This window comes from Spea bombifrons, chromosome 3 (assembly GCF_027358695.1).
Source record: "Spea bombifrons isolate aSpeBom1 chromosome 3, aSpeBom1.2.pri, whole genome shotgun sequence".
Taxonomy (NCBI): domain Eukaryota; kingdom Metazoa; phylum Chordata; class Amphibia; order Anura; family Pelobatidae; genus Spea; species Spea bombifrons.
This window is the reverse complement of record NC_071089.1, coordinates 119,634,210-119,651,554: the sequence shown is the minus strand read 5'-3', so window position 1 is coordinate 119,651,554 and position 17,345 is coordinate 119,634,210. Positions and strand designations below refer to the sequence as shown.

At 41.0% G+C, this 17,345-nt stretch overlaps 8 non-coding genes across 8 annotated transcripts; 2 read left to right on the top strand and 6 right to left on the bottom strand.

Moving 5' to 3' along the window:
• The first annotated feature begins 7,336 nt into the window (after window positions 1–7,336).
• On the top strand, window positions 7,337–7,410 carry TRNAN-GUU (transfer RNA asparagine (anticodon GUU)). The gene has a single exon. It is a non-coding gene; the product is annotated as a tRNA-Asn (tRNA).
• Window positions 7,411–12,234: 4,824 nt separating this feature from the next.
• On the top strand, window positions 12,235–12,308 carry TRNAN-GUU (transfer RNA asparagine (anticodon GUU)). The gene has a single exon. It is a non-coding gene; the product is annotated as a tRNA-Asn (tRNA).
• A 1,717-nt stretch (window positions 12,309–14,025) lies between these two features.
• On the bottom strand, window positions 14,026–14,097 carry TRNAE-UUC (transfer RNA glutamic acid (anticodon UUC)). Its single transcript has one exon. It is a non-coding gene; the product is annotated as a tRNA-Glu (tRNA).
• A 303-nt stretch (window positions 14,098–14,400) lies between these two features.
• TRNAY-GUA (transfer RNA tyrosine (anticodon GUA)) lies at window positions 14,401–14,486 on the bottom strand. The gene is given in 2 exon segments: window positions 14,401–14,436; window positions 14,450–14,486. It is a non-coding gene; the product is annotated as a tRNA-Tyr (tRNA).
• A 164-nt stretch (window positions 14,487–14,650) lies between these two features.
• TRNAG-UCC (transfer RNA glycine (anticodon UCC)) lies at window positions 14,651–14,722 on the bottom strand. Its single transcript has one exon. It is a non-coding gene; the product is annotated as a tRNA-Gly (tRNA).
• Window positions 14,723–16,556: 1,834 nt separating this feature from the next.
• TRNAE-UUC (transfer RNA glutamic acid (anticodon UUC)) lies at window positions 16,557–16,628 on the bottom strand. Its single transcript has one exon. It is a non-coding gene; the product is annotated as a tRNA-Glu (tRNA).
• A 303-nt stretch (window positions 16,629–16,931) lies between these two features.
• On the bottom strand, window positions 16,932–17,017 carry TRNAY-GUA (transfer RNA tyrosine (anticodon GUA)). The gene is given in 2 exon segments: window positions 16,932–16,967; window positions 16,981–17,017. It is a non-coding gene; the product is annotated as a tRNA-Tyr (tRNA).
• Window positions 17,018–17,182: 165 nt separating this feature from the next.
• On the bottom strand, window positions 17,183–17,254 carry TRNAG-UCC (transfer RNA glycine (anticodon UCC)). The gene has a single exon. It is a non-coding gene; the product is annotated as a tRNA-Gly (tRNA).
• Between the last annotated feature and the right edge of the window lie 91 nt (window positions 17,255–17,345).

Genomic DNA, 17,345 nt, shown 5'->3' with positions numbered 1-17,345 from the left:
TTTTTTGTTTTTTAACTTAGGCCACGTCTACAATACTACATGTTGTTAATAATTCGGGCAGCCGTTACCAAAATAGTGGCTGGCAAGGGGAGAATGCCGTTTTCATACAATATCATAAATGACACAAGTTGTTAACCCTACGTGCCAATTAATCTTATGCAACGCCAGTTGTGCTTAAACAGAAAAGTGACATTATAAAAACAAAATCAGCAGAGGATGGTTTCGATCTATCGACCTTTGGGTTATGGGCCCAGCACGGTTCCGCTGCGCCACTCTGCTTTTCGTATAATGGTTTGTCCGAGGGGAGAATGCTGTTTTAATGCAATATCATCAATGACAGAAGTTATTAACCCTATGTAAAAATGACATCTAGCAGAGGATGGTTTCGATCCATCGACCCCTGGGTTATGGGCCCAGCACGCTTCTGCTGCGCCACTCTGCTTTCTGTAAAGCTGTTTGTCCGAGGGGAGAATGCTGTTTTCATGCAATATCATCAATGACAGAAGTTATTAACCCTATGTAAAAATGACATCTAGCAGAGGATGGTTTCGATCCATCAACCTCTGGGGTATGGGCCCAGCACGCTTCTGCTGCGCCACTCTGCTTTTCATGGTGTTTTTTTCACAAATGATAAAACACATTAATTCCTGACTTTTTTTTCTCCAAATCTCTTCTTCAAGCTTCGAAAGTGCCAACTTTTTGCCACTTTCTTCCCAAATGATAAAAAACCATGAATATCTGACTTTTTTTTCCAAATCTCTTCTTCAAGATTCGTAAAGACAATTTAGGAGTACAAGTTCTCACCATCATGAAATAATGTATAAACAGTTGAGATACAACTGTCAATTCTTCTGCTATGGTCACTAAGCCCTCTGGAATGCTGAAGGTTTAAAGTCATAATCCTCACTGCTTCTCTGAAAACAGTCACAAGTGGTTGTCACTGTGGCGCAATCGGTTAGCGCGTTCGGCTGTTAACCGAAAGGTTGGTGGTTCAAGCCCACCCAGGGACGAGTGGGATGTTTTCCTGAAAACTTTCATTCCTGTGTTTGCAACACAAATGAGCTAATGATTACATTGAAAGACAGAAATGCAAAATCCTTAAAGCTTTCCAACATTAAGCCAAATCTTCTTATTCCACTTGTGGAAAGTTATTTTCCAGACAAAGCATGCCAATCCTTCCATGAAAAAACACAGGAAAAACTTCTTGGCATAGTGCCAATTTTGGAATGCTTAGATTATTATTATTAATTTTTTGTTTTTTAACTTAGGCCACGTCTACAATACTACATGTTGTTAATAATTCGGGCAGCCGTTACCAAAATAGTGGCTGGCAAGGGGAGAATGCCGTTTTCATACAATATCATAAATGACACAAGTTGTTAACCCTACGTGCCAATTAATCTTATGCAACGCCAGTTGTGCTTAAACAGAAAAGTGACATTATAAAAACAAAATTAGCAGAGGATGGTTTCGATCCATCGACCTCTGGGTTATGGGCCCAGCACGCTTCCGCTGCGCCACTCTGCTTTTCTTATAGTGGTTTGTCCGAGGGGAGAATGCTGTTTTAATGCAATATCATCAATGACAGAAGTTATTAACCCTATGTAAAATGACATCTAGCAGAGGATGGTTTCGATCCATCGACCTCTGGGTTATGGGCCCAGCACGCTTCCGCTGCGCCACTCTGCTTTCTGTAAAGCTGTTTGTCCGAGGGGAGAATGCTGTTTTAATGCAATATCATCAATGACAGAAGTTATTAACCCTATGTAAAAACGACATCTAGCAGAGGATGGTTTCAATCCATCGACCTCTGGGTTATGGGCCCAGCACGCTTCCGCTGCGCCACTCTGCTTTTCATGGTGCTTTCTTCACAAATGATAAAACACATTAATTCCTGACTTTTTTTTCTCCAAATCTCTTCTTCAAGCTTCGAAAGTGCCAACTTTTTGCCACTTTCTTCCCAAATGATAAAAAACCATGAATATCTGACTTTTTTTTCCAAATCTCTTCTTCAAGATTCGTAAAGACAATTTAGGAGTACAAGTTCTCACCATCATGAAATAATGTATAAACAGTTGAGATACAACTGTCAATTCTTCTGCTATGGTCACTAAGCCCTCTGGAATGCTGAAGGTTTAAAGTCATAATCCTCACTGCTTCTCTGAAAACAGTCACAAGTGGTTGTCTCTGTGGCGCAATCGGTTAGCGCGTTCGGCTGTTAACCGAAAAGTTGGTGGTTCAAGCCCACCCAGGGACGAGTGGGATGTTTTCCTGAAAACTTTCATTCCTGTGTTTGCAACACAAATGAGCTAATGATTACATTGAAAGACAGAAATGCAAAATCCTTAAAGCTTTCCAACATTAAGCCAAATCTTCTTATTCCACTTGTGGAAAGTTATTTTCCAGACAAAGCATGCCAATCCTTCCATGAAAAAACACATGAAAAACTTCTTGGCATAGTGCCTATTTTGGAATGCTTAGATTATTATTATTAATTTTTTGTTTTTTTAACTTAGGCCACGTCTACAATACTACATGTTGTTAATAATTCGGGCAGCCGTTACCAAAATAGTGGCTGGCAAGGGGAGAATGCCGTTTTCATACAATATCATAAATGACACAAGTTGTTAACCCTACGTGCCAATTAATCTTATGCAACGCCAGTTGTGCTTAAACAGAAAAGTGACATTATAAAAACAAAACTAGCAGAGGATGGTTTCGATCCATCGACCTCTGGGTTATGGGCCCAGCACGCTTCCGCTGCGCCACTCTGCTTTTCTTATAGTGGTTTGTCCGAGGGGAGAATGCTGTTTTAATGCAATATCATCAATGACAGAAGTTATTAACCCTATGTAAAAATGACATCTAGCAGAGGATGGTTTCGATCCATTGACCTCTGGGTTATGGGCCCAGCACGCTTCCGCTGCGCCACTCTGCTTTCTGTAAAGCTGTTTGTCCGAGGGGAGAATGCTGTTTCAATGCAATATCATCAATGACAGAAGCTATTAACCCTATGTAGAAACGACATCTAGCAGAGGATGGTTTCGATCCATCGACCTCTGGGTTATGGGCCCAGCACGCTTCCGCTGCGCCACTCTGCTTTTCATGGTGCTTTCTTCACAAATGATAAAACACATTAATTCCTGACTTTTTTTTCTCCAAATCTCTTCTTCAAGCTTCGAAAGTGCCAACTTTTTGCCACTTTCTTCCCAAATGATAAAAAACCATGAATATCTGACTTTTTTTTCCAAATCTCTTCTTCAAAATTCGTAAAGACAATTTAGGAGTACAAGTTCTCACCATCATGAAATAATGTATAAACAGTTGAGATACAACTGTCAATTCTTCTGCTATGGTCACTAAGCCCTCTGGAATGCTGAAGGTTTAAAGTCATAATCCTCACTGCTTCTCTGAAAACAGTCACAAGTGGTTGTCTCTGTGGCGCAATCGGTTAGCGTGTTCGGCTGTTAACCGAAAGGTTGGTGGTTCAAGCCCACCCAGGGACGAGTGGGATGTTTTCCTGAAAACTTTCATTCCTGTGTTTGCAACACCAATGAGCTAATGATTACATTGAAAGACAGAAATGCAAAATCCTTAAAGCTTTCCAACATTAAGCTAAATCTTCTTATTCCACTTGTGGAAAGTTATTTTCCAGACAAAGCATGCCAATCCTTCCATGAAAAAACACATGAAAAACTTCTTGGCATAGTGCCTATTTTGGAATGCTTAGATTATTATTATTAATTTTTTGTTTTTTAACTTAGGCCACGTCTACAATACTACATGTTGTTAATAATTCGGGCAGCCGTTACCAAAATAGTGGCTGGCAAGGGGAGAATGCCGTTTTCATACAATATCATAAATGACACAAGTTGTTAACCCTACGTGCCAATTAATCTTATGCAACGCCAGTTGTGCTTAAACAGAAAAGTGACATTATAAAAACAAAATTAGCAGAGGATGGTTTCGATCCATCGACCTCTGGGTTATGGGCCCAGCACGCTTCCGCTGCGCCACTCTGCTTTTCTTATAGTGGTTTGTCCGAGGGGAGAATGCTGTTTTAATGCAATATCATCAATGACAGAAGTTATTAACCCTATGTAAAAATGACATCTAGCAGAGGATGGTTTCGATCCATCGACCTCTGGGTTATGGGCCCAGCACGCTTCCGCTGCGCCACTCTGCTTTCTGTAAAGCTGTTTGTCCGAGGGGAGAATGCTGTTTTAATGCAATATCATCAATGACAGAAGTTATTAACCCTATGTAGAAACGACATCTAGCAGAGGATGGTTTCGATCCATCGACCTCTGAGTTATGGGCCCAGCACGCTTCCGCTGCGCCACTCTGCTTTTCATGGTGCTTTTTTCACAAATGATAAAACACATTAATTCCTGACTTTTTTTTCTCCAAATCTCTTCTTCAAGCTTCGAAAGTGCCAACTTTTTGCCACTTCCCAAATGATAAAAAACCATGAATATCTGACTTTTTTTTCCAAATCTCTTCTTCAAGATTCGTAAAGACAATTTAGGAGTACAAGTTCTCACCATCATGAAATAATGTATAAACAGTTGAGATACAACTGTCAATTCTTCTGCTATGGTCACTAAGCCCTCTGGAATGCTGAAGGTTTAAAGTCATAATCCTCACTGCTTCTCTGAAAACAGTCACAAGTGGTTGTCTCTGTGGCGCAATCGGTTAGCGCGTTCGGCTGTTAACCGAAAAGTTGGTGGTTCAAGCCCACCCAGGGACGAGTGGGATGTTTTCCTGAAAACTTTCATTCCTGTGTTTGCAACACAAATGAGCTAATGATTACATTGAAAGACAGAAATGCAAAATCCTTAAAGCTTTCCAACATTAAGCCAAATCTTCTTATTCCACTTGTGGAAAGTTATTTTCCAGACAAAGCATGCCAATCCTTCCATGAAAAAACACATGAAAAACTTCTTGGCATAGTGCCTATTTTGGAATGCTTAGATTATTATTATTAATTTTTTGTTTTTTTAACTTAGGCCACGTCTACAATACTACATGTTGTTAATAATTCGGGCAGCCGTTACCAAAATAGTGGCTGGCAAGGGGAGAATGCCGTTTTCATACAATATCATAAATGACACAAGTTGTTAACCCTACGTGCCAATTAATCTTATGCAACGCCAGTTGTGCTTAAACAGAAAAGTGACATTATAAAAACAAAACTAGCAGAGGATGGTTTCGATCCATCGACCTCTGGGTTATGGGCCCAGCACGCTTCCGCTGCGCCACTCTGCTTTTCTTATAGTGGTTTGTCCGAGGGGAGAATGCTGTTTTAATGCAATATCATCAATGACAGAAGTTATTAACCCTATGTAAAAATGACATCTAGCAGAGGATGGTTTCGATCCATTGACCTCTGGGTTATGGGCCCAGCAAGCTTCCGCTGCGCCACTCTGCTTTCTGTAAAGCTGTTTGTCCGAGGGGAGAATGCTGTTTCAATGCAATATCATCAATGACAGAAGCTATTAACCCTATGTAGAAACGACATCTAGCAGAGGATGGTTTCGATCCATCGACCTCTGGGTTATGGGCCCAGCACGCTTCCGCTGCGCCACTCTGCTTTTCATGGTGCTTTCTTCACAAATGATAAAACACATTAATTCCTGACTTTTTTTTCTCCAAATCTCTTCTTCAAGCTTCGAAAGTGCCAACTTTTTGCCACTTTCTTCCCAAATGATAAAAAACCATGAATATCTGACTTTTTTTTCCAAATCTCTTCTTCAAAATTCGTAAAGACAATTTAGGAGTACAAGTTCTCACCATCATGAAATAATGTATAAACAGTTGAGATACAACTGTCAATTCTTCTGCTATGGTCACTAAGCCCTCTGGAATGCTGAAGGTTTAAAGTCATAATCCTCACTGCTTCTCTGAAAACAGTCACAAGTGGTTGTCTCTGTGGCGCAATCGGTTAGCGTGTTCGGCTGTTAACCGAAAGGTTGGTGGTTCAAGCCCACCCAGGGACGAGTGGGATGTTTTCCTGAAAACTTTCATTCCTGTGTTTGCAACACCAATGAGCTAATGATTACATTGAAAGACAGAAATGCAAAATCCTTAAAGCTTTCCAACATTAAGCTAAATCTTCTTATTCCACTTGTGGAAAGTTATTTTCCAGACAAAGCATGCCAATCCTTCCATGAAAAAACACATGAAAAACTTCTTGGCATAGTGCCTATTTTGGAATGCTTAGATTATTATTATTAATTTTTTGTTTTTTAACTTAGGCCACGTCTACAATACTACATGTTGTTAATAATTCGGGCAGCCGTTACCAAAATAGTGGCTGGCAAGGGGAGAATGCCGTTTTCATACAATATCATAAATGACACAAGTTGTTAACCCTACGTGCCAATTAATCTTATGCAACGCCAGTTGTGCTTAAACAGAAAAGTGACATTATAAAAACAAAATTAGCAGAGGATGGTTTCGATCCATCGACCTCTGGGTTATGGGCCCAGCACGCTTCCGCTGCGCCACTCTGCTTTTCTTATAGTGGTTTGTCCGAGGGGAGAATGCTGTTTTAATGCAATATCATCAATGACAGAAGTTATTAACCCTATGTAAAAATGACATCTAGCAGAGGATGGTTTCGATCCATCGACCTCTGGGTTATGGGCCCAGCACGCTTCCGCTGCGCCACTCTGCTTTTCTTATAGCGGTTTGTCCGAGGGGAGAATGCTGTTTTAATGCAATATCATCAATGACAGAAGTTATTAACCCTATGTAAAAATGACATCTAGCAGAGGATGGTTTCGATCCATCGACCCCTGGGTTATGGGCCCAGCACGCTTCTGCTGCGCCACTCTGCTTTCTGTAAAGCTGTTTGTCCGAGGGGAGAATGCTGTTTTCATGCAATATCATCAATGACAGAAGTTATTAACCCTATGTAAAAATGACATCTAGCAGAGGATGGTTTCGATCCATCAACCTCTGGGGTATGGGCCCAGCACGCTTCTGCTGCGCCACTCTGCTTTTCGTGGTGTTTTTTTCACAAATGATAAAACACATTAATTCCTGACTTTTTTTTCTCCAAATCTCTTCTTCAAGCTTCGAAAGTGCCAACTTTTTGCCACTTTCTTCCCAAATGATAAAAAACCATGAATATCTGACTTTTTTTTCCAAATCTCTTCTTCAAGATTCGTAAAGACAATTTAGGAGTACAAGTTCTCACCATCATGAAATAATGTATAAACAGTTGAGATACAACTGTCAATTCTTCTGCTATGGTCACTAAGCCCTCTGGAATGCTGAAGGTTTAAAGTCATAATCCTCACTGCTTCTCTGAAAACAGTCACAAGTGGTTGTCTCTGTGGCGCAATCGGTTAGCGCGTTCGGCTGTTAACCGAAAGGTTGGTGGTTCAAGCCCACCCAGGGACGAGTGGGATGTTTTCCTGAAAACTTTCATTCCTGTGTTTGCAACACAAATGAGCTAATGATTACATTGAAAGACAGAAATGCAAAATCCTTAAAGCTTTCCAACATTAAGTCAAATCTTCTTATTCCACTTGTGGAAAGTTATTTTCCAGACAAAGCATGCCAATCCTTCCATGAAAAAACACAGGAAAAACTTCTTGGCATAGTGCCAATTTTGGAATGCTTAGATTATTATTATTAATTTTTTGTTTTTTAACTTAGGCCACGTCTACAATACTACATGTTGTTAATAATTCGGGCAGCCGTTACCAAAATAGTGGCTGGCAAGGGGAGAATGCCGTTTTCATACAATATCATAAATGACACAAGTTGTTAACCCTACGTGCCAATTAATCTTATGCAACGCCAGTTGTGCTTAAACAGAAAAGTGACATTATAAAAACAAAATTAGCAGAGGATGGTTTCGATCCATCGACCTCTGGGTTATGGGCCCAGCACGCTTCCGCTGCGCCACTCTGCTTTTCTTATAGTGGTTTGTCCGAGGGGAGAATGCTGTTTTAATGCAATATCATCAATGACAGAAGTTATTAACCCTATGTAAAATGACATCTAGCAGAGGATGGTTTCGATCCATCGACCTCTGGGTTATGGGCCCAGCACGCTTCCGCTGCGCCACTCTGCTTTCTGTAGAGCTCTTTGTCCGAGGGGAGAATGCTGTTTTAATGCAATATCATCAATGACAGAAGTTATTAACCCTATGTAAAAACGACATCTAGCAGAGGATGGTTTCAATCCATCGACCTCTGGGTTATGGGCCCAGCACGCTTCCGCTGCGCCACTCTGCTTTTCATGGTGCTTTCTTCACAAATGATAAAACACATTAATTCCTGACTTTTTTTTCTCCAAATCTCTTCTTCAAGCTTCGAAAGTGCCAACTTTTTGCCACTTTCTTCCCAAATGATAAAAAACCATGAATATCTGACTTTTTTTTCCAAATCTCTTCTTCAAGATTCGTAAAGACAATTTAGGAGTACAAGTTCTCACCATCATGAAATAATGTATAAACAGTTGAGATACAACTGTCAATTCTTCTGCTATGGTCACTAAGCCCTCTGGAATGCTGAAGGTTTAAAGTCATAATCCTCACTGCTTCTCTGAAAACAGTCACAAGTGGTTGTCTCTGTGGCGCAATCGGTTAGCATGTTCGGCTGTTAACCGAAAGGTTGGTGGTTCAAGCCCACCCAGGGACGAGTGGGATGTTTTCTTGAAAACTTTCATTCCTGTGTTTGCAACACAAATGAGCTAATGATTACATTGAAAGACAGAAATGCAAAATCCTTAAAGCTTTCCAACATTAAGCCAAATCTTCTTATTCCACTTGTGGAAAGTTATTTTCCAGACAAAGCATGCCAATCCTTCCATGAAAAAACACATGAAAAACTTCTTGGCATAGTGCCTATTTTGGAATGCTTAGATTATTATTATTAATTTTTTGTTTTTTTAACTTAGGCCACGTCTACAATACTACATGTTGTTAATAATTCGGGCAGCCGTTACCAAAATAGTGGCTGGCAAGGGGAGAATGCCGTTTTCATACAATATCATAAATGACACAAGTTGTTAACCCTACGTGCCAATTAATCTTATGCAACGCCAGTTGTGCTTAAACAGAAAAGTGACATTATAAAAACAAAACTAGCAGAGGATGGTTTCGATCCATCGACCTCTGGGTTATGGGCCCAGCACGCTTCCGCTGTGCCACTCTGCTTTTCTTATAGTGGTTTGTCCGAGGGGAGAATGCTGTTTTAATGCAATATCATCAATGACAGAAGTTATTAACCCTATGTAAAAATGACATCTAGCAGAGGATGGTTTCGATCCATCGACCTCTGGGTTATGGGCCCATAACATCCTCTGCTAATTTTGTTTTTATAATGTCACTTTTCTGTTTAAGCACAACTGGCGTTACATAAGATTAATTGGCACGTAGGGTTAACAACTTGTGTCATTTATGATATTGTATGAAAACGGCATTCTCCCCTTGCCAGCCACTATTTTGGTAACGGCTGCCCGAATTATTAACAACATGTAGTATTGTAGACGTGGCCTAAGTTAAAAAACAAAAAATTAATAATAATAATCTAAGCATTCCAAAATTGGCACTATGCCAAGAAGTTTTTCCTGTGTTTTTTCATGGAAGGATTGGCATGCTTTGTCTGGAAAATAACTTTCCACAAGTGGAATAAGAAGATTTAGCTTAATGTTGGAAAGCTTTAAGGATTTTGCATTTCTGTCTTTCAATGTAATCATTAGGTCATTGGTGTTGCAAACACAGGAATGAAAGTTTTCAGGAAAACATCCCACTCGTCCCTGGGTGGGCTTGAACGACCAACCTTTCAGTTAACAGCCGAACGCGCTAACCGATTGCGCCACAGAGCCAACCACTTGTGACTGTTTCCAGAGAAGCAGTGAGGATAATGACTTTAAACCTTCAGCATTCCAGAGGGCTTAGTGACCATAGCAGAAGAATTGACAGTTGTATCTCAACTGTTTATACATTATTTCATGATGGTGAGAACTTGTACTCCTAAATTGTCTTTACGAATCTTGAAGAAGAGATTTGGAAAAAAAAGTCAGATATTCATGGTTTTTTATCATTTGGGAAGAAAGTGGCAAAAAGTAGGCACTTTCGAAGCTTGAAGAAGAGATTTGGAGAAAAAAAAGTCAGGAATTAATGTGTTTTATCATTTGTGAAGAAAGCGCCATGAAAATTAAGGGCAGGTACGGCTTCCTCGAGCCCCACGTTGGGCGCCAACTGTTTTGGATGCTTTCCAGGACGTCATTGCATTACAGGCTGGGCAGCTCCACCCCTTGTCCGACGACTCGGCGCCATTATAGAGCTGTGGCGTATAAGACATTGGAATTTTACACAGATATCTTGAGTGCTTTTCATCATACATTTCTTCGCCATCTAACGATTTAAATTCTTTGCTACAATCTAGCCAGATTTTAACAGTATCTTTCAATCCGTCGTCGTCTAATTTTCCTGCTTTTTCATTTAGGAGGTTTTGCCAGGTGCAAATTGATAAGGTTCCTCCTCTGGGTACTTTATATCGTTTTTCCAACTTAGATAATTGCTTAATGTATCTTTTCCCTCGTCTGTCAGCAACTAATTGGGAGGGAGTACAGAACCCACTTGGAACGCTGTTATCGTTCCCCATTCCGCAGCGGTATCGTAACCTTGTCCGCAACCGTCCGAAACCTTCTGATACGAGCGAGGCACACACACACTGTAGTAATATTATGCACTGGGGACAGGCGACTGGGCTGTCCAAAATAGTGTTAGTCTTACGGCACCGTCTGGGATCAGAGCAACTGGGTTGATCAGGTGTAGACTTGAAACACTTTACCGATTTCTACAGTGTGCTAGGGACAGGCGACTGGGCTGTCCAAATTAGTGTTAGTCTTACAGCACCGTCTGGGGATCAGAGCAACTGGGTTGATCCGGTGTAGACTTGAAACACTTTCCGAAACCTTTCCGAAACAGTGTGCTCGCCAGCAAAAGGGAGGCACCACAGTTCAACAAGTGATTATACAGTAGATTTACATGGGGTTCTTTTATTGCCTCTCGAGGGTGCGTCAACCACCTGAGTTCCCTCCTCCGCATACACACGTGAGTAACGAGAGACACACAAGGTAGATCAGAAACGATCTTACCTTGTAACTGGGCTGCAGTCCCAGGGTCTAATCGTCAGCTCACGGCGTGAACTCTCCCCGGGAGGGACCTCCGACAGGTACGGCTTCCTCGAGCCCCACGTTGGGCGCCAACTGTTTTGGATGCTTTCCAATAAAGCCTTTCTTCAATTGTTGAACTGCTCCAAATTATGTGAATATAAATGTACGTGCACGGAGAGAAAAATAAGACACACGACACACTCTGGGTCAGGTCCAAAATCACTCTGCTTTATTTTGTTTATATTATAGATTATATAGGGACGTCAAAAAGGGACGTCAGGTTACGTAAAGCTTATTAATTGGTTAATCCTGAAACTATGCGGAAATAGGCAGAAAGGCAGAAAACCGTTAGAAACAAATATTAGATACTTTCCTGCAACAAGATATAGCCAGAATGGCGCTTGCGGTTAGTAAAATATAGATAACTGAATACACTGCTACTTGCGTCTCTCACGTATCTGCGTGAGGTGTAACCCTTTATTGGTCGAGGCCAGCTTATATTCATTAAAGCAATAAGCGTTTCTTGCTGATATATATAATGGTTCCATAACAGTTTCGATCCATCGACCTCTGGGTTATGGGCCCAGCACGCTTCCGCTGCGCCACTCTGCTTTTCATATAGCGACTTGTCAGAGTGGAGAATGCTGTTTTAATGCAATATCATCAATGACAGAAGTTATTAACCCTATGTAAAAATGACATCTAGCAGAGGATGGTTTCGATCCATCGACCTCTGGTCGCTTCCGCTGCGCCACTCTGCTTTTCATGGTGCTTTCTTCACAAATGATAAAACACATTAATTCCTGACTTTTTTTTCTCCAAATCTCTTCTTCAAGCTTCGAAAGTGCCAACTTTTTGCCACTTTCTTCTCAAATGATAAAAAACCATGAATATCTGACTTTTTTTTCCAAATCTCTTCTTCAAGATTCGTAAAGACAATTTAGGAGTACAAGTTCTCACCATCATGAAATAATGTAGAAACAGTTGAGATACAACTGTCAATTCTTCTGCTATGGTCACTAAGCCCTCTGGAATGCTGAAGGTTTAAAGTCATAATCCTCACTGCTTCTCTGAAAACAGTCACAAGTGGTTGTCTCTGTGGCGCAATTGGTTAGCGCGTTCGGCTGTTAACCGAAAGGTTGGTGGTTCAAGCCCACCCAGGGACGAGTGGGATTTTTTCCTGAAAACTTTCATTCCTGTCTTTGCAACACCAATGACCTAATGATTACATTGAAAGACAGAAATGCAAAATACTTAAAGCTTTCCAACATTAAGCTAAATCTTCTTATTCCACTTGTGGAAAGTTATTTTCCAGACAAAGCATGCCAATCCTTCCATGAAAAAACACAGGAAAAACTTCTTGGCATAGTGCCAATTTTGGAATGCTTAGATTATTATTATTAATTTTTTGTTTTTTAACTTAGGCCACGTCTACAATACTACATGTTGTTAATAATTCGGCAGCCGTTACCAAAATAGTGGCTGGCAAGGGGAGAATGCCGTTTTCATACAATATCATAAATGACACAAGTTGTTAAACCTACGTGCCAATTAATCTTATGCAACGCCAGTTGTGCTTAAACAGAAAAGTGTTGGGCCCAGCACGCTTCCGCTGCGCCACTCTGCTTTCTGTAACGCTCTGCTTTCTGTAACAATCAGACACGTGAGAAAGGTCCCCGGTTTGAAACTGGATAGAAACGCTTCTTTTCATTATTCCCGTTTAAAATACAGAACCGATGACTTCATCACCAAAGAGGGCAATCTGCTCCTCAGTTTTGTACCAGAAGGTGGTGCTGTTGCCCTAGGTCTTGGCCTAGTCAAGAAAATGGTGGTCAATCTACTGATGTCTTTCTTTCAGGTAAATGACTGGTGCTTCACATACTTTTTGCTTTGTTGCTTTAGTGTATTCCTTTGTTTTTCTTGTTTGCAATTTGGATGTTGAGATGATTTTTCCATGATATGTTTGAACCTGATGCAGAACTCACTCTAACTATAAAATGAAATACCTGGTCAGTATATTGTGGTGCTATCAAATCTATACATATAATGTAATGTTGTTATAATTACAGCTGTTTTGTGATTCGTACGGATAGTTACCTGTAAGTTGTCGGTGGCCAGACTGGGGATAACTAAGCAGCACTGGCAGTTTCAGGAATTCCACCCTGCCTCCAGCAATCATCAGATATAGAAGATATAATACTTGATCCCTTTATGCCCATCTCATGGTGATGGGGCTGCCCTGAGAACAAGAGCAGTATGATCAGGTTTTACCATAAGTTTGTCCTGTGTTATTCACTTTTCCCGCAGTGACAGTTTCTTTTACATAAATAGAATTTTCTGAAGGGATAAATTATACATATTACATATAAACCATATACACTTTATGAAAGGATGTGGACACCCCTCCTAATTATTGAGTTTAGGTATTTCAGCCACATCCATTGCTAACAGGTGTATAAAATCAAGCACATAGTCAACCATCTCCCTAGACAGACATTGGCATTATGTCTCCCTTTTCCTCTTCATCTATCTTTGTTCTCTTTATCTCCCAACCCTTTCTCTTTACCTCTCCCTGTTTGTCCACTTTTTCTTTACCGCTACCTTTTGTCACTTCCTCTCACATTTTCTTTAATCTATCCTCCTTTCCTTTAATCTCTCCATTTTCATTATCTTTCCTCCTGTTGCATTTTATATAATCTCTATCTATTTCTCCCCTTTCTGATGTTCCTTGACCAGCCCAAAGAGGTAAGGAATCTGGCCCAGTATTTTGAGGTGGATATTCAGGTAAGGTGAGCGCTTTAGATGTTGGGGAATATGATTAATGCTATTTGATTTGACCAACTAGCAAATGGATAGCAACATGGGGTTCCAATAAAAACTAGCTTCCCATACCGGGAGTCGAACCCAGGCCGCCTGGGTGAAAACCAGGAATCCTAACCGCTAGACCTTATGGGATACATGTCTACACCCCTGCGCACACCACATGGGATTGTGTATGTGACGGAGCATCCACAGATCCTATAGGAGGTGAACCTTTTTATTTTAAAATACAGTTGTAATGCCTGTCAGTCCGCGGCTGCAGTTGATGAGTTCCTGTTCCAATGATCTTTGTGAGATGCGTCAGAGTTATAGTTTCTTTGGATCTTCCCAGATAAAGTGGTCCTTTTGCTGACCACGGAATTCGCACCTAAAGTCCACTCTTCACTCTGTAGGATCAACCTACCATTTTTTTTCCCGTCTCACAATAATAAAGAGCATTCCTTCGAGCCGGAATCGAACCAGCGACCTAAGGATGTCTGATTGTTTTCTACAGTCCTCCGCTCTACCAGCTGAGCTATCGAAGGTCATGATTTGGTGCGCTGTCCATGCTGACTGTACCTGGAGCAGCCCCTCCCTCACCAACATGGTATGCATTGTGTTACAAGCTACAGCAAGTTGAAGGGTTAACATTGCAAACGGCTTGAAACTTACTGAATAGACTCGGATGTGTAAAAAAAAAGTTAAATGCTGCGTTGGCCGGGAATCGAACCCGGGTCAACTGCTTGGAAGGCAGCTATGCTCACCACTATGCCACCAACGCTGGACAGAGAGATAGGCTTTAAACCAGAGATGGGAAGGTCTGCGGAAAAAAAAACCGAAAAAACCCCCCAAAAAAACATGAGAAAAAAAACCATTTTCCTCCCGTTTTTTTCCAAAGCCATTTTTTGTTTGTGGGAAATGATGTCATATCCCGGCGCTCAGACTCAGCAGCACTCAGAGGATGCTCACTCTCTATGGAGGTTGCGTAACGTTTTCTTTAATTTCATAAAAATGAACCCTGCTGATGATGTCCTGGGAAAGGCTGGGTTTTGAGACCCTTGAGTTTTAAGATAATGTGAGTTAGATCCAGTCTGATATACAACGAAGGTAAAAGAAGTGTGGAACCAGTTTTCACAGAGCCCGATAGATCTGCTACATGGGTGGTTTTAGGAGTTCTGCATATGTAGATGTTATTGTGTCATTTTGCAGCCTTTAGCAGAATTTATTTTTATGTGGAATATGGAATGTTTCATCAGAACATTTAGAAATCTGGCCGAATTTCAGGAAATGTTAAAAATTGTCATCTTCTGCCTTGGTCAGATCTTGTGCTCTGGCCTGGCTTCTTTCTACACTTAAGCTTCTTTAGCGTAGCGGTTAGAGCGTTTGCCTCACGTGAGAAAGGTCCCCGGTTCGAAACTGGGTAGAAACGCTTCTTTTCATTATTCCCATTTAAAATACAGAACCGATGACTTCATCACCAAAGAGGGCAATCTGCTCCTCAGTTTTGTACCAGAAGGTGGTGCTGTTGCCCTAGGTCTTGGCCTAGTCAAGAAAATGGTGGTCAATCTACTGATGTCTTTCTTTCAGGTAAATGACTGGTGCTTCACATACTTTTTGCTTTGTTGCTTTAGTGTATTCCTTTGTTTTTCTTGTTTGCAATTTGGATGTTGAGATGATTTTTCCATGATATGTTTGAACCTGATGCAGAACTCACTCTAACTATAAAATGAAATACCTGGTCAGTATATTGTGGTGCTATCAAATCTATACATATAATGTAATGTTGTTATAATTACAGCTGTTTTGTGATTCGTACGGATAGTTACCTGTAAGTTGTCGGTGGCCAGACTGGGGATAACTAAGCAGCACTGGCAGTTTCAGGAATTCCACCCTGCCTCCAGCAATCATCAGATATAGAAGATATAATACTTGATCCCTTTATGCCCATCTCATGGTGATGGGGCTGCCCTGAGAACAAGAGCAGTATGATCAGGTTTTACCATAAGTTTGTCCTGTGTTATTCACTTTTCCCGCAGTGACAGTTTCTTTTACATAAATAGAATTTTCTGAAGGGATAAATTATACATATTACATATAAAACATATACACTTTATGAAAGGATGTGGACACCCCTCCTAATTATTGAGTTTAGGTATTTCAGCCACATCCATTGCTAACAGGTGTATAAAATCAAGCACATAGTCGACCATCTCCCTAGACAGACATTGGCATTATGTCTCCCTTTTCCTCTTCATCTATCTTTGTTCTCTTTATCTCCCAACCCTTTCTCTTTACCTCTCCCTGTTTGTCCACTTTTTCTTTACCGCTACCTTTTGTCACTTCCTCTCCCATTTTCTTTAATCTATCCTCCTTTTCTTTAATCTCTCCATTTTCATTATCTTTCCTCCTGTTGCATTTTATATAATCTCTCTTATCTATTTCTCCCCTTTCTGATGTTCCTTGACCAGCCCAAAGAGGTAAGGAATCTGGCCCAGTATTTTGAGGTGGATATTCAGGTAAGGTGAGCGCTTTAGATGTTGGGGAATATGATTAATGCTATTTGATTTGACCAACTAGCAAATGGATAGCAACATGGGGTTCCAATAAAAACTAGCTTCCCATACCGGGAGTCGAACCCGGGCCGCCTGGGTGAAAACCAGGAATCCTAACCGCTAGACCACATGGGATACATGTCTACACCCCTGCGCACACCACATGGGATTGTGTATGTGACGGAGCATCCACAGATCCTATAGGAGGTGAACCTTTTTATTTTAAAATACAGTTGTAATGCCTGTCAGTCCGCGGCTGCAGTTGATGAGTTCCTGTTCCAATGATCTTTGTGAGATGCGTCAGAGTTATAGTTTCTTTGGATCTTCCCAGATAAAGTGGTCCTTTTGCTGACCACGGAATTCGCACCTAAAGTCCACTCTTCACTCTGTAGGATCAACCTACCATTTTTTTTCCCGTCTCACAAAAATAAAGAGCATTCCTTCGAGCCGGAATCGAACCAGCGACCTAAGGATGTCTGATTGTTTTCTACAGTCCTCCGCTCTACCAGCTGAGCTATCGAAGGTCATGATTTGGTTAGCTGTCCATGCTGACTGTACCTGGAGCAGCCCCTCCCTCACCAACATGGTATGCATTGTGTTACAAGCTACAGCAAGTTGAAGGGTTAACATTGCAAACGGCTTGAAACTTACTGAATAGACTCGGATGTGTAAAAAAAAAAAATAAACGCTGGGTTGGCCGGGAATCGAACCCGGGTCAACTGCTTGGAAGGCAGCTATTCTCACCACTATACCACCAACGCTGGACAGAGGGATAGACTTTAAACCAGAGATGGGAAGGTCTGTGGAAAAAAAAAAACGAAAAAAAAACCCCAAAAAAACATGAGAAAAAAA